We start from the raw sequence: 14037 nt of genomic DNA, 5'->3' as shown, positions 1-14037 counted from the left end.
AAAAAAAAAACCATCTTAGAGAGGATGCTTCTCAGTGTCATTTTAGATGATATATTAAAGACATTAGGTCTGGTAATAAATGGTCAAAAATACAGCACTGAAACAATACACCTATGGGCATACCTACTACATTGAGATTCATTTTGTGAGAAGGTTGCAATTCTTTACTTTTGTGCAATCATTCCATTTCAATTCACCAAAAATTGTAGAGTTCTCAATATGTTTCTAGTGTTTAATCAAGAAGAGAAAGATGTAATCAAAGTAACACACTACCCCAAAAAACCTCTGAGATTATATCAAGATAAAATTATATCAAGAACTATTTTGATAACATACAGTAATTCTGAATCTATAAAAAAACCAATGTACAGGGGGAGCACAGATACCATTACATAATCCAGACATGATTTGGTAATAATATGGGAATGGCACCTGGAGAGTGTTAGAAAGACTTGATAACTGAAGTGAAAAAAGGGCATGTTGGGTGAATCCACATCTATCCCTGGTAATAGCATAGGCTGAGATTGATGAAGATGATACTATTTGAAATGAAAACTCCTGCTTCAATTTCTCCTAAGATATATACTATTTATATGGAATATGAAAAAAGATGAAAAAGACCAAGTAAAGGATATTATTTATTAGTACAAGAAACATGTTTCTCTGAAGTTCATCTTGAGGTCTCAGCTAACACCATCATTTTCTTCTACAACTTCACATTCCTTTTCTAGCACAAGAACATTACCATTGGTATCTTGGCCCTAATACACCTGGGGGTGCTGATAATAATGGGGTTTATAGCTACTCATGGGGTTTTTTTTTGTCTCAGAATTTTAGAGGTGACATCAAATGTAAATAAATAATCTACTTCCACAGGTTTTTTGGGGGGCTCCTCCATTTGTAACACTTGCCAGCTGAATGATACCACCATCAGCCCCAGAAGCTCCTGCTTGGCAAAGATTAACCATGAATTCCCACATCAGAGGCTGTGATTCCTTGTTTCCTATGGGTATTCTACATGATCGTGAATGCTTGCTTCTCATTCTCTTCTACTGCCATCACCAATGTGACCTCACATGATCTTATATTTGTTACTGTATACTGAACAATTGTGCCAATGTGTTACTTCCCAAGGCATTTATTTTTTATATTGGGGGTATTCCAGGAATTCTTCTTTCTAGGGCTCATGTCCTTAGTTGATTCTAAAGGTCAATAAATAGATAAACCTCTCAGTAAAAAATAAAGGATGTTATCACTATGAATACCTGAACATTAAAATAAATAAACAATGTTTACAACTCTCAGCCCATAGGTATGAGGACTTACATTACATAGATCAATTTGTTGGAAGACACAAACTACCAACATGCATTGTGTCCTTGGTGATCATCATAAGGGGAAGAAATTATTGGTTTCAGCATTGGATCCTCACCAAACCATGGGTTTATTAAGGGTAGAGCCATGACATGGTATCAATTATATGTCAAAAGGGAAAAAATTAACATAAATAGAAAACGGTTCCCTCAGAAGAAGACAGAAGATATTACAAGCACACTGTGGCAGTGCCCAAAATATTCAATATGTGGCCTCTGTCTACTGGGGAATCTACTGAATGCATGAACTCTATACCTGCTGGGAAAAAGAAAAGTGTTGCAACCCTCCAGCTAATTGGGCTTTATAATTTCGTATTATAAAAAAATTAGCCAATGATAAAGCAATATTTCTTGCAAGATTGAATGCTGATGAGGCTTTTTCAAGAATATAAAATAGATTTCCAGAGCTATTCAGTACAGAAATGTTGTCCAGAAATGAACTTTAGAAATAGCCCAAATGTCCATCATTTGATTAATTTCAACTTTGGTCTATCTACACCACGGAAGGTTAAGATCTTTGCATATGTGGAGTGTTTTCCAGGTTGTTTCATTGAGTAAAAAATAAGGGGCAGACAGAATATTCAGGAGCACTCCCTTTTGGGTAAGAAAGAAATTTACATAATAACATATCATTATTCTTGCCTCCTACCAGAACAAGAAACAGTAAGAATATATACTAGAAACAAATTAAAACAGATATTCATGAGGGGCAATGGGAGGAGATTATTAGGGATGGGGTAGAGGTGAGACTTTAGTGTATTTTTCCATGGGTTTATATTTGAGCCACATAAACAATGACCATATTCAAAACATAGAATTAAATTAAAGAACAAAAATCAAGCCTGACAGACAGGTGAGAATCTGACCACCCAAACATGAACATACTATTCTGTGACTAAATAATTTCTTAAGCTTGCATAATTTCCAGAATCTTTTACTCCAATGTGAACAAAATTTTTACCTAAAGTAGCAACCCTGGTTGTGGTGTTACAATTACTGGTCAGTACTTGGCAATAAATGATGTCAGAATTCATATGCAATGTTTATTGTCAGCACAGCAATGGATCACATGGGTTTCATGCTTTCTTCATGAGACTGTAGTTTACAAGGGCAGGGGCCACTTCTTATCTAGAGTGAGCAGCCTGCTGAATACACAGATACTACTATTAACATACACTGAAGAATTCTTTAACAGTTTAATGCCAAGAAAACAGAGAGGACTTCACAGTTACTTCCAGGTCCAGATTTCAGAAGCTTGGCTATACACACTTGGATATACACACTTGAGACTCAGCAGCTTCTCTGCTGCCCTGCCTTTGGTTCCAGAGAGAGCATGTCTTCCTCTAAGCTAAGACAGAAATACAGACCTGAAGTACCTGGCATTTGGTGATTTCCCTTTTGGGGGGCTTTACTCCAAGATATTCTCCAATCCCTGGAGTAATTGAAGTCCTCAAAGTTGCTCCATTATCTTGATAACAGCAGCCCTTGCACTGAAGGATCTCACAGAGAGTGCAGAGAGTGCATTTGAATGCCATCTCCTCCCAGCCCTTGTGATAATCCCATTCCCATCAAACAGGCACAGAAAGTGCAAAAGTGACAACCAAGGACCGAACTGGCAGGTGACAGTATAATGTGGGATTTCACAGATTCCATAATAAATTCCTTCTTACATACCTATATGTATATCCTATTGGTTCTGTTTCTCTGGTGAACACTGATACAGCATTGTCAAATTAAATGAGTTAGTGAGTGGACAGCACTTGGAGCTGTTGTAGGCACCTTGTAGCGGCCCCTTTGATGTGATTTCACCTCCTTACCCACTCCTTCAGCTGGTGGATTGAGTTGTGTTGATATTTAGAAGGGGACCCATAAGCTCTGGCTCATACAGTAAAAACATTTCCTGGAGAGTGGACAATCTTGGAGGGTGAGTAGACCTGCATTTGCTGACAGATATAACTGCCTTAGCCCAGGTAGACCCCAACAAAGGGGTAAACTGGACCTTCAAGGCTCATGATTTTACAGAGGCTGACCCAGAAGAAATAGCCTACACTGTCCTGTGGAACAGGATCAAACTCAGACTCAGGTTCAAATTCTGACTAACTATGAACACTTATGCTAGTTTCTTCATCTCCATGACTGGAAGAATATGTGCCTTTAATAAATGTTAGCCCCTCTTCGTTAGAAACAATTTTTAAGATTTCCCCTGGGAAGAAGTTCCACGTGTCTTCTCCTAACGTCATGTGTATTCTATATCCTGTATGCCATTCCATCGTATTTTGTATCAGCAAAATATCACCCAAGGAGATTATAGAATTCAATACAATCTCATGGTTTTCTGGTTCTTGCCCAAGAAATGGCACAGGGAGGCCTTAGGAAATTCGTGCAATGAAGCTGAAATATTTTATTGATAACAATTTTATTGAGACCAGGGGTATTGTAGCAAATGACCTCCTAGGCCTGTCTCTTTTCACCTTGGTGAACATTGGGGCCAGGGATGGGTGGGGAGAGATGGCTGGGGCTAAGAGGCAGTGCCTCTGGTGTAAGAAGGTACAGGGCCTGGGGGATGTCACGGAGTGTGCTGGTTTGGGCACCAGAGGACCCCAGATTCCAACGTGGGTTCCTGCCACTTCCTAGCTGTGTCACTCGGAGCCCATTGCTTAACCTTGCAGGCCAATTTTTTCTCTGTGGAATAGGGAGAACAGTAATACCCTCTTAGGGCAGTAGTGAGGACCCAGGGGTGTCATTAAAGTTCTCAGCTGCTATGATCACTACTTTCTCCATGGTCCAAACCTGGGCTGAGGCGCCCGGGTCCAAGGCCCATGCAGGCGCAGGCACACAAACTCCCACCAGCCAGGTGAGACCCAGACAGCTGCCTAGCCCCTGGATTTTAATCCTTCAGGGTCAAGGGGGTGGGCAGACTGGGCTGCGGGCTGGTCCTCCTGGCCAGTCAGACCTCGCACTCGGGAGTGAACCCAGTTACCGCCTCTGTTTCCCGGGTGGAGGGGTGGCGCTGCTGGCCATGGCAGCTCCACTTTGCTGTGTGCCAGGCACTTAATTTGTGCGCTTCCATGCTCGGACTGCACAGAGAGGTGCAGTGCCATGCCCAAAGTCACACTGCTGGGACGTGGTGGGATGGACTTCCAACACCCGCACAGGCCTTCACCCCTTCCTTTCCTCCAGTCCTTCTCCCAGCAGTGCTCACAGCTGGTTCCCTGAGGTCCTGGTGGGCTGCAGAGTGTGTATCTGGGACCCACTCTGAAGTTGGATGCAGCATGGTATGTGAGTTCATTGGGACAGGCTTTTTCCACGCCTTTTGTCCGATTCCCAGGAGGTCTTCCACCCCTAAACTATCTATTGGCCCAGTGTGAGAGGGCAGAGGTGGACTTAGAGTGACCCTTGTACGCCAGGGGTGGGGTCACTAGCCCAACAAAATTGGAATACTGGAGCCGAAGCCTTGCCTCAGGCAAAGGAAAGTTTGATTCCCCTTGAAGCACTGATTCTAGTCTGGGACAGTTGGTTGTCAACCCCAGAACCAAGGCTCCTCTCCTTGGTGTTGAACGTTTATCAAGTCACTTGCACACATCACTGAGGGGGGAGGGGAGGCCCAAACCAAAGTCAGACAGAAAGTGGGGACAGCGCGCCCCATCCCTGCAGCTGCCAAAGCCAGAAGGAGGAGAGGAGCCTCCCCCCAGGGTGGCGGCCCCACAATGGAGAGGAGGGGCAGATGTCAGCCAGACAACAACGTCCCCATGCACCACAGCACTGCTGCCCGGCCACCACTGCCTTTCGAGGCACTGCCCAGCATCCTCCCTGGTCCTCAGATAGGCGTGGCTCTCAGAAGAGCAGGGTGCTCATGCTGCCCACCTCACTTGGCTCCTTGACGAAGATTTCGAAGGACTGGAAGTTGTTGGCTACAGCCAACAGGATCCCCATCCCCAAGCCGATGGCACTCAGGAAGGCAGCCAGGACCAGGAGGCCCCAAGGCACAGGCCCCCAGAATGAGGGGACCCAGCGAGGGGACCCAGTGAGGGGACTCCTGGAGTACCAGGTGGTGGCCTCAGGGCCACAAGCCCCCAATGCCACCCATGGTGCCCTGAGCTCCCCCAGCAGCTGGCCGGGCTGACATCAGCTGCCCCCCAGGCTGCGGGTGGCACTTTCGCCTGATCTTGTGCAGACACGTCAGGGGACTTGGGGGGACCACAAAATGCTGCCCATGAGCCTGGGTCATTCGCTCAGATCCAAAGGGCAAGGGATCAGCCAGTGGCAGGGACCCGCGGGTGGTCTGGTGCTGTGGTCCCCTAGCTCCTGAGACGGGGCTTCTCCATGGAGAGCCACTGAATTCCCCACTGTCCATCACTCAGCAGCCAGTCTAGGCAAATGGGGGGTCACTTCTGGCTCTAGCTGTCCTGAGACACTTGGACCACAGGGTCCTTTTCTGATTCCTACTCCAGCATGCATTGTCGGGGACTTGTCCCCTCAGCCTTTGGCTGCTGGTGGGGAAGAGGCCCTCTTGCCACCTGCACTGAGCAGGCCCAGGTCCAGCTCCTGTTCAACCAGGAAGACAGAAAATCCCGAGGGCACAACCTGCCCACTTTGGCCACTGGGCCTGAGGGGAGGCAGGGAGGCTTTCAGCACAGGGGCCCAGGGAGGGCTCAGGAGCCAAGGAACGTCACCCAGCTGTGGCACAGGTGGCAGGGCCACTGTGCTAAAGATGTGTCCATTCTGCACCAGAATTCTGTCCCCACGGCCTGGAGCACCTATTCTCAAAGGCAGGTTGAGGCCAGGCAGGGGCCAGAGGCCCCACTGTGTCTCCAGGACGGTCTTACTGTCCTTACTGGTTTTGTTCCTGGAGAGACCTGCATTCTCCTCAGTGTTTAGAGCAGCTCAACTCACAGTAGCCAAGCTACAGAACCAGCATAGATGCCCCTCAGCAGATGGACGGATAAAGAAACTGTGGTCCCTATACACAGTGGAATATTACTCAGGTATAAAGAATGAAATGAAGGCATCTGAAGGTCAATGGATGGAGCTGGAGAGGATCATGCTGAGTAAGTAAGCCAATTCCAAAACCAAAGGCTGAGTGTCCTCTCTGACATGCAGATGCTGACTCACCATAGGGGAGAAGAGAAGAGAATTTCATTGGATGAGACAAAAGGAAGGGAGGGGAGGGACTGGGAGAGACAGGGGAATGAATGGACGTCACTTTCCCATGTTCACATAGGAACACAACCAGGGACACCCCACAGCAGGGCAAGCCACAGGAATGAAAATCACACCCCGTGTAGGTGACATGGCAGGATGCAGGCTGCTGTCACGGGGAGCTAAGAAGAACAAATTCAGAGACAAACCTGTGTTCCCACCTATGACAAGGTATAAGGCGCGATGTCAATCAGTGTCCTCATCAAAGATGAAGCGGGCTCTGCTGGCCTCTGGGAGCCAGTGTGAGGGAGCTGACACTCAGGTCACCAGAGTGGCCTCACCTCCTCAGGCCTTTGCTCCCCACAGGAATGTGGAGCCTCAGAGGCCCGAGGAGACCCTGCCCATCAGGGACAGGGCGGCTGTGGCCTTTGGTCCCCCTGCTGTCTCCTCCCAGGGGCAACATGCACTCCCTTCGTCCCATCCTGACTGTGACGTCACGGGTGGGGACAGACCTGGGGAGCAGGGACAGCCGGCAGCACCTACCTGATAACACAGTGGCCTCGGTTGGAGGCAAAAACCACGATGGGGGCGATGGAAGATTCCAGAGCTCAGTGCAGGGAGGTGAAGCCTTCGATGGCCAGCATGTTCATCTCGTCCACGAATGGCACGCTGGGGACCAGCTTGGACACTCCCTGATCGATGTACTTGTTCACCACCTTGTTGATCTCGCCTTGGACAGGGTCCCAACCAGTGTGGGAAATGTCACCTGCTCTCTTCTCCCCACCTCAATTCCCTCCAGACCCAACCCTGCAGCCTGCTTCTCCTACTGGCTCTCTGACCCCAGACTGGGTACTGGACCCATTCCAGGTTTGGTGTCATCATTTGAAAACAAGAATCATGCCAGGTGTGGTGGCACACACATATAACCCCAGCAGCCTGGGAGGTTGAGGCAGGAGGATCGCAAATTGGAGGCCAGTCTCAGAAACTTATTAAGGCCCTGAGCAATTCAGTTGAGACCCTGTCTCTGAATACAATACAGAATAAGGCTGGGGACGGGGCTCAGGGGTCAAGAGCCCCTGAGTTGTATCCCTGTACCCTCATATAAAAAAAAGAAAACAGGCATCATTGCCCCCAAATCCCACAAAAAGCCTTCTGTGGAGCTGTGTGGGGTGCAGTGTCCAGGAGCTGCCCCATCTAGCCCTGAGCCTGATGCTGAGATCCCCCCACTTGGGAGCCCCAGGGAGATGCATTTTCATATGCAGATTCTCCTCCACTGGACTCAGCTTTGGGGGCCCTGCCTGACAATGCTCAGGTTCATGAACTTTCCATCCAGTGCAGTTAGAATCCTCTCCCCAGGAAACCTGAGCAAGGAGGGTCAGATCAGGCCCAGCCTTGGCTCCAGAACCACCAACCTCTGCAGAAAGGCAGACCCACCTCAGGTCCCAGCCCTCATCAGTGCCCCCTGTCATCAGGATGGAGCTGTTCCCAAAGAACCGGGATCTGAGGCCTGTCCTCGCCCAGAGCCATGAAGCAAGGCTGTCAAAACCAAGTTCAGAGACAGATCTGCTCTTGGCCACTCATGGAGGAGCTTAGGCTGCTGCGAGGCCTCAAGGCAATAGTGGATTCATGTTGAACTTACGTTTTCAGGGAGTAAAGTGGTAATGGGCCTGAGAAGGACATAAAATTGGGGAAGAACCGGGTGCAGTGGCACACTCCTGTCATCCCAGCAGCCGGGAAGGCTGAGGCAGGAGGATCACAAGTTGGAGGCCAGCCTCAGCAACCTAGCAAGGGCCTAAGCAACTCAGCCAGGCCCTGTCTCTAAATAAAAAATAAAAGTGCTGGGTCGGGGCTCAGTGGTCGAGGGCCCCCGAGTTCAATCACCGGCATCAAAAAAAAAAAAAAAAAAAAAAAAAAGTTTACAAAGGAGCAAGTGGGACCCACTGCCTGGTGTCAAAGTCGGCACCTTTCTGAGACCTCAAAGGAAGCTGATGCTGACCTTAGTGGGGCCAGAGCACACGGTGTGACCATGGCTTCAAAAGGGAGTGAAGACTCAGAGCCGTGCAGTGGGGGGTGCTCAGAGCCCAGAGCATGTCAGAGGCAGGGCCTCAACTTGGCTCCAGGCCCAGGCTTTGCCATGCATCCTCCCTGTGATCTCTGTCTTCTTTGGCTTCATCAACTGGCCCATCATGGACAGGATGTCTTGTCCCCCCTGTAGGAGAGAGGACTTCCTACGGCTGCTACCAAGGCCCATCCTTCTGCCTCCTGCGGGTCCCTGATGTCACTCAACTTGGAAGCCTGAGGTAGACAGGCCCAGCACAGCTCCCCTGAGAAGGATGAGGGGCTCCTGAACTCAGAGGGATCCCCTGGAGGTTTCCTCTGACCTACAAGAATCAAGCAGAGTCGTGCATGGTGGTCTGTGTCTTTAAAAATCCTGGCAATTTGGGAGGCTGAGCCGGGAGGACCACAAGTTGGAGGCCAGCCTCAGAAACTTAGTGAGGTCCTGAGAAACTCAGCAAGACCCTGTCTCTAAATAAATATTAAAAAGGGCTGTGGACGGGGCTCCATGGGTAAGCACCCCTGGGGTTTAAGCTTCAGTACAAAAAAAAAAAGACAACTCATATTGGTCTAGAAGTTTCCCGGTGGTGACAAGTAGACAGGGGAAGGCCCAGTGGACCATGGGCCCAGCTGGTGGCCAGGAGAGGTGCTGCAGGCGCTGTTTCTGGCCATGACAGCACAAAGGACATGGGTTTCATCTGCTGGCTCTGGTATCTAAGTCCCTGACAGGGACCTTTATCACATCAAGGGAGCAGCACAGATGGGGACAGATGACCCTCTCTTCCTCCCTCTGCAGCTTTGCAGGAATTCAAAGGTGCAGGGACAGAAGGCTCCTGTCTGAGGGGAGGCCAAGGCTTGCCCTTTATTCTGTGGCAGGATCTAGAAATGTCTCCTCATCTGTTGCCATCAAAAGCCCCTGCTGTGTCCCCCACCCCCCCACTCCAGGGGCGACTCCCATCAAATGTGCCCAGTGACCTCTACTTTTTCAAATTTTAAAGCATTTCAGTTCCCACTGAGCCATTGAAACACAAGCAACTGTGTGAAGGCCAGATTTATCAGATTTTTGTCTCACCAAAATGGAGTTTTTTAAAATTTTTTTTAAGTTGTAGATGGACACAATTCCTTTATTTTTATTTTTTATGTGGTGGTAAGGATTGAACCCAGGGCCTCACACATGTTAGGTGGGTGCTCTACCACTGAGTCCCTGCCCCAGCCCAGAAAAATGGTGTGTTTTTTTTTTAATTTAAGTTCTTAAATTAATATTCAGGTATTTGAAAGGTTGTGATATCTTACTGGTCACATTTATTTTTTATTCTTTTTGGTACCAGTAATTGAATTCATTGGCCCTCAACTCCTGAGCCCCATCCCCAGCCCCTTTTATATGTTATTTAGAGACAAGGTCTCACTGAGTTGCTCAGGGTCTGGCTAAGTTGCTGAGGCTGGCCTCCAACTTGTGATCCTCCTGCCTCAGCCTCCTGAGCTATTGGAATATGGTTCATATGTTTAATTAATGAGTTAAATAAAATCACTGGCACACATTTAAATAAGGAAAAGTAAGCCAGGCACGGTAGCACACATCTGTAGCCATAATTACTCAGCATACTGAGGCAAGAGGATGGTTTGAACCCAGGAGTTTCAGGACTGCTTGGGAAACATAGTGAGACCCTGAAAAATAAAAAATGAAAAGGGAAAAGAAAAGGAGAAATGAAGAAAAAACAATAGAGAGAAAAATTTTAAATGTAAAACCCAGGTGTGGTTGTACACATGTATAATCCCAGCAGCTCAGGAGGCTGAGGCAGGAGGATCGAGAGTTGGAGGCCAGCCTCACAACTTGGCAAGACCCTGTCTCTAAATAAAATATAAAATGGGCTGTGGATGGGGCTCAGGGGTGAAGTGCCCCTGGGTTCAATCCCTGGTACCAAAAAATAAAAATAAAAAGCCTAAGTTCAATGTAACACAAAGCTTAGCTTCTGGACACAAGTTCAGAATTAGAACTCTTCATTTCAGCATTAGTGTCACTCAGGGGCTGGAGGTGGCTCAGAGGCCATAGTCCCAAAAGAGGGAGAGACAGAGACAGACAGAGAGAGAGCAACAGGGAGAGAGAGAAGACAATTGAGACGAGGTCCATGCTGATGTTGGCCCTGATCACTTGACTGAGGTGTCTGTCGCACATCTCAACTCTAAGTGACTCTTTTATTCCTTCATTGAGCACTGGTATGTCAGGCAGGATGACTGAGGGCAAAGCATTCTTGTGAGAATTCTTTGGCATGGGAATTGGGGCTTTTTCCCACACTTGCCTATTCATTCAGTCATTTGTTTACACCAAAATAGCCTTAAGACTGTTTATTTAGACTCTTGGCTACAATCCACCATAACTTCATTTGTTATTCAATTGCCCAATTGTTCCAGCTTTGGCCAATGGGAGCATGTCCGGTGCCTCCTGTGTTCCACGGAGCAAGGTTCTTTACTGTGTGCTTTTCTCTTTAAGCTCTGCCATCCCCTGGGGAAACTGACACACACCAGAACCACTAGTGGATCTCCTGCTGCAGGCCTTTATCCAAGAAGCCCCATTCCTTTGATGTGAGAAAGCTTGTAGGAACCGAGATCTGGCTCTGGGATCCTCAGGCTCCTTGCTGTGCATTATCACTTCTAGGCCTATCACACTCTAACCCCAAGAGCACACTGATTAACCACATTTTCCAAATGTACCCCATCTGGTAAGAATGAGGCAGATCGGGCATTCATGCTGTCCTCTCCTTCAGTCCTACCACTGGGTCCTTCTGGACTTGGATTACCTATTTGCACCATAAGGAAGCTTGCTCAATATCCACTTTCCACTGTCCATTTCCAGTGTGCAGAGCCACAGGGCCAGGGTGGCACACAGTCACCACAGGAGCAACCAGGGAGCAGTTGCATGTGGACTCCTTCGGTGCTGCCAACTTGGCTAAGGTCTAGCGATGTGGAGGTCAATGCCTTTAGCTCCTGGCCCTAGATGTTAGGCAGCCCTGCGGTTTAGGGAAAACCTACATAAAAGAGACTCATCTAACTTTGATAGACTTCAGTATTTCTTAAATTTTGCAAACACAATCTTGGTTTTATTCATCTAGTATCAGTGAATATCACATGAACTACAGAGTATAATTTTTTTAGCTATTTGATTTTATACACCCCTTCTGATAATATATTTTATATGATTTTATACATCCCATTTCCAGCTAGTAACAAAACCATAAAATATTCAGAAGCATAAAAATATATTTTTTTAATTGTGTAAGCTTTTTCACATATTAAACTCAGAACTTCAATTTGTCCTTCAACATGCTGGACTGCTAAAATTTGAAGGTTATGTCACCTTAAAATTTACTTATATGGACATGACTTTATTATAGCCACTCTCTTTAAGGTAAGAAGATTAAAGATGTAGATTTTTTTTATGGTTTGCTTTAGTATATTATATATCTTTCTAAAATAAACTATAAGAAAGCCATTCTAATTCAGTGGAAGAGATGCTGAAAGATTCAAGATTAACATCCATTCTTAGCAATGGAAAACGGAGGAAAAGATCCATGAATTGTGGTCATAGAATTCTGCCCCCATGGGAGACAGAAGGGCCAAGCCAAAAGCCATCAGTGGGAAAGATGAAGAAAGGTGGGCTTTCAGGGCAGGGGTTTCTGGCTAGAAGCTGTTCCTTGCTCACTGTGTCAATTTTTTCTCCCAGCTCCCTCAGGCTGATTCTCTAGGCTAAGATGGAGGGGATGGTGTTTGCGTAGTCAAGAAAGAACGTGACAGGCTGAACCAAGGGGTAGTGATGAAAAGCTTCCCAAGTCACGCTTGGCTCAGGCTTCTCCAGGGAAGATGGACAGAGGGAAAGGAGGTGCTGGCACCAAGCGAGGGCTCTGGAAAGTTCAGAGGAGCTGGAGTCCCAGGTGGCAGGACACGCCTGGATAGCAAAGAGAGTCTGCAATGCTCACACAAGGGACAGCAGTCCAAACCCTATCATGCATAAGCAGATGGAGTCCAACAAAGACTTGCCCTAACCTGTCTCCCATGTGGGACTGACATTGCCCTATTAAGTCCTTGGTGGGCAGCCTGGGAAAGCAGTGGTCAGCATAGCCCAGTGTTAGACAGAACACCATGGGAGCAGACCCCATGTGGTTTCTGGCTCATCTCCATCTCTCAAAGGTTTTGGACATGCACACAGATGGAGGAGGTCTCCCTGGCAGAGCACTTTGGAAAGCTCCCTCTAGTGAGACTGGGCAGGGGTGGCAGGGTGGGGGTGGGGACTGCCTTGAGAAAGCAGCTGAGGAATGGAGGGATCGGGATTTCCAGAGACTTCAGAGAGGATGCCTGGTCTGATAGGAACGTGATTCAATGCTCTGACTTGGGGCTAATTTGCCGAATGAGGTAGCTCCATCCTGACCTCTCTGGGCAGGGTTGGTCAGGGAAGACAGAAAACAGGCCTTCCCAAGACCCACGGGGATGAAAAGTGGCCAAGAAAAGCCAGATTTGAACACCCAGAACACAATGAGAAAAACAGAGAGAGGGCCATAAAGGATTCTAGGTGCAGGCTGAGCTGATGGCACCTTCTATCCATGATTCTGATCCTGACATTGGCCTGGAGGCAGAGACAGCCCTTCCCTGATCTTCCAAAGCCCCGGAGATAAAGGGACCAGCTGGAGTATGGGCTTTGGGGCATCCAAGGGCACAAGTGTGTGACGGCTACTGATAGACCCAACCTGATCTTTTATTAAAATTGGGAGCCATCTTGCCACAAAGCCATGAAAAGCTATTTTTGGCTTTACTATAAATTACTGCAAATTCTGAACCTGCTTGAAATGCCTGCACGTGCCTTGAACTCACCCATGCCTGCCTCTCTGACCAGATAGCAGCCCTCTCTGAAACTTAGTGACACCTCATAAATATTGGCCTTCCCTGGCCAATGACCCTCTCTGAGGCTCTAATGGTCCTCATAAATTCTGATGTTGGGGCCAGCAAAAAATGTAAACTACCATTAGTGTGATGCTTGTTAGAGTTCTGTTATCTGTAACCCCCCTTTGTGTAACTTTCTGGGTTATAAAGCTGGGCTGTAGGAAAGGTGGGGCTGCTGTCTTGTTCCCGCCATTTTTGGAGGGAGAAGCAGCCCGGCCAGTCGAAATAATAAGTTGACTTTAATTTGATTTTAATTGGAGTCAGTGGTCTTTTCTTGCATCCTGGTCTAACAGCTACCCCTATAGAACTCAGCAGGGACCACAAAGTTCCAGCCTCAGTTTGTTCTGAGAGCAACAAGCACAGCACAGGGTTTGGGGGGGCTTCAGTCATGGAGACAAGGGCGGGGTTGCAGGTCTGTCTTCTTGGCCTGGGAATATTTGGGATTCCCCAGCTGGGCCATCCAGATCACCCTTCTGGAATTGCCAGTTCTCTCCTCTCTCCTTAGTGGACAGGAGAGTGGGTGGGAGGGCAGCTTCACCCA

General features: G+C 47.7%; 1 protein-coding gene across 1 annotated transcript in view; it reads left to right on the top strand.

Annotated features, from left to right (window-relative positions):
- Positions 1-14037, top strand: part of LOC143401644 (uncharacterized) — a 742139-nt gene that overhangs the window by 123549 nt on the left and 604553 nt on the right. The window lies entirely within an intron of this gene.

The sequence above is a fragment of the Callospermophilus lateralis genome, chromosome 6, assembly GCF_048772815.1.
Source record: "Callospermophilus lateralis isolate mCalLat2 chromosome 6, mCalLat2.hap1, whole genome shotgun sequence".
Taxonomy (NCBI): domain Eukaryota; kingdom Metazoa; phylum Chordata; class Mammalia; order Rodentia; family Sciuridae; genus Callospermophilus; species Callospermophilus lateralis.
This window is presented reverse-complemented; position numbering and strand designations above follow the sequence as displayed.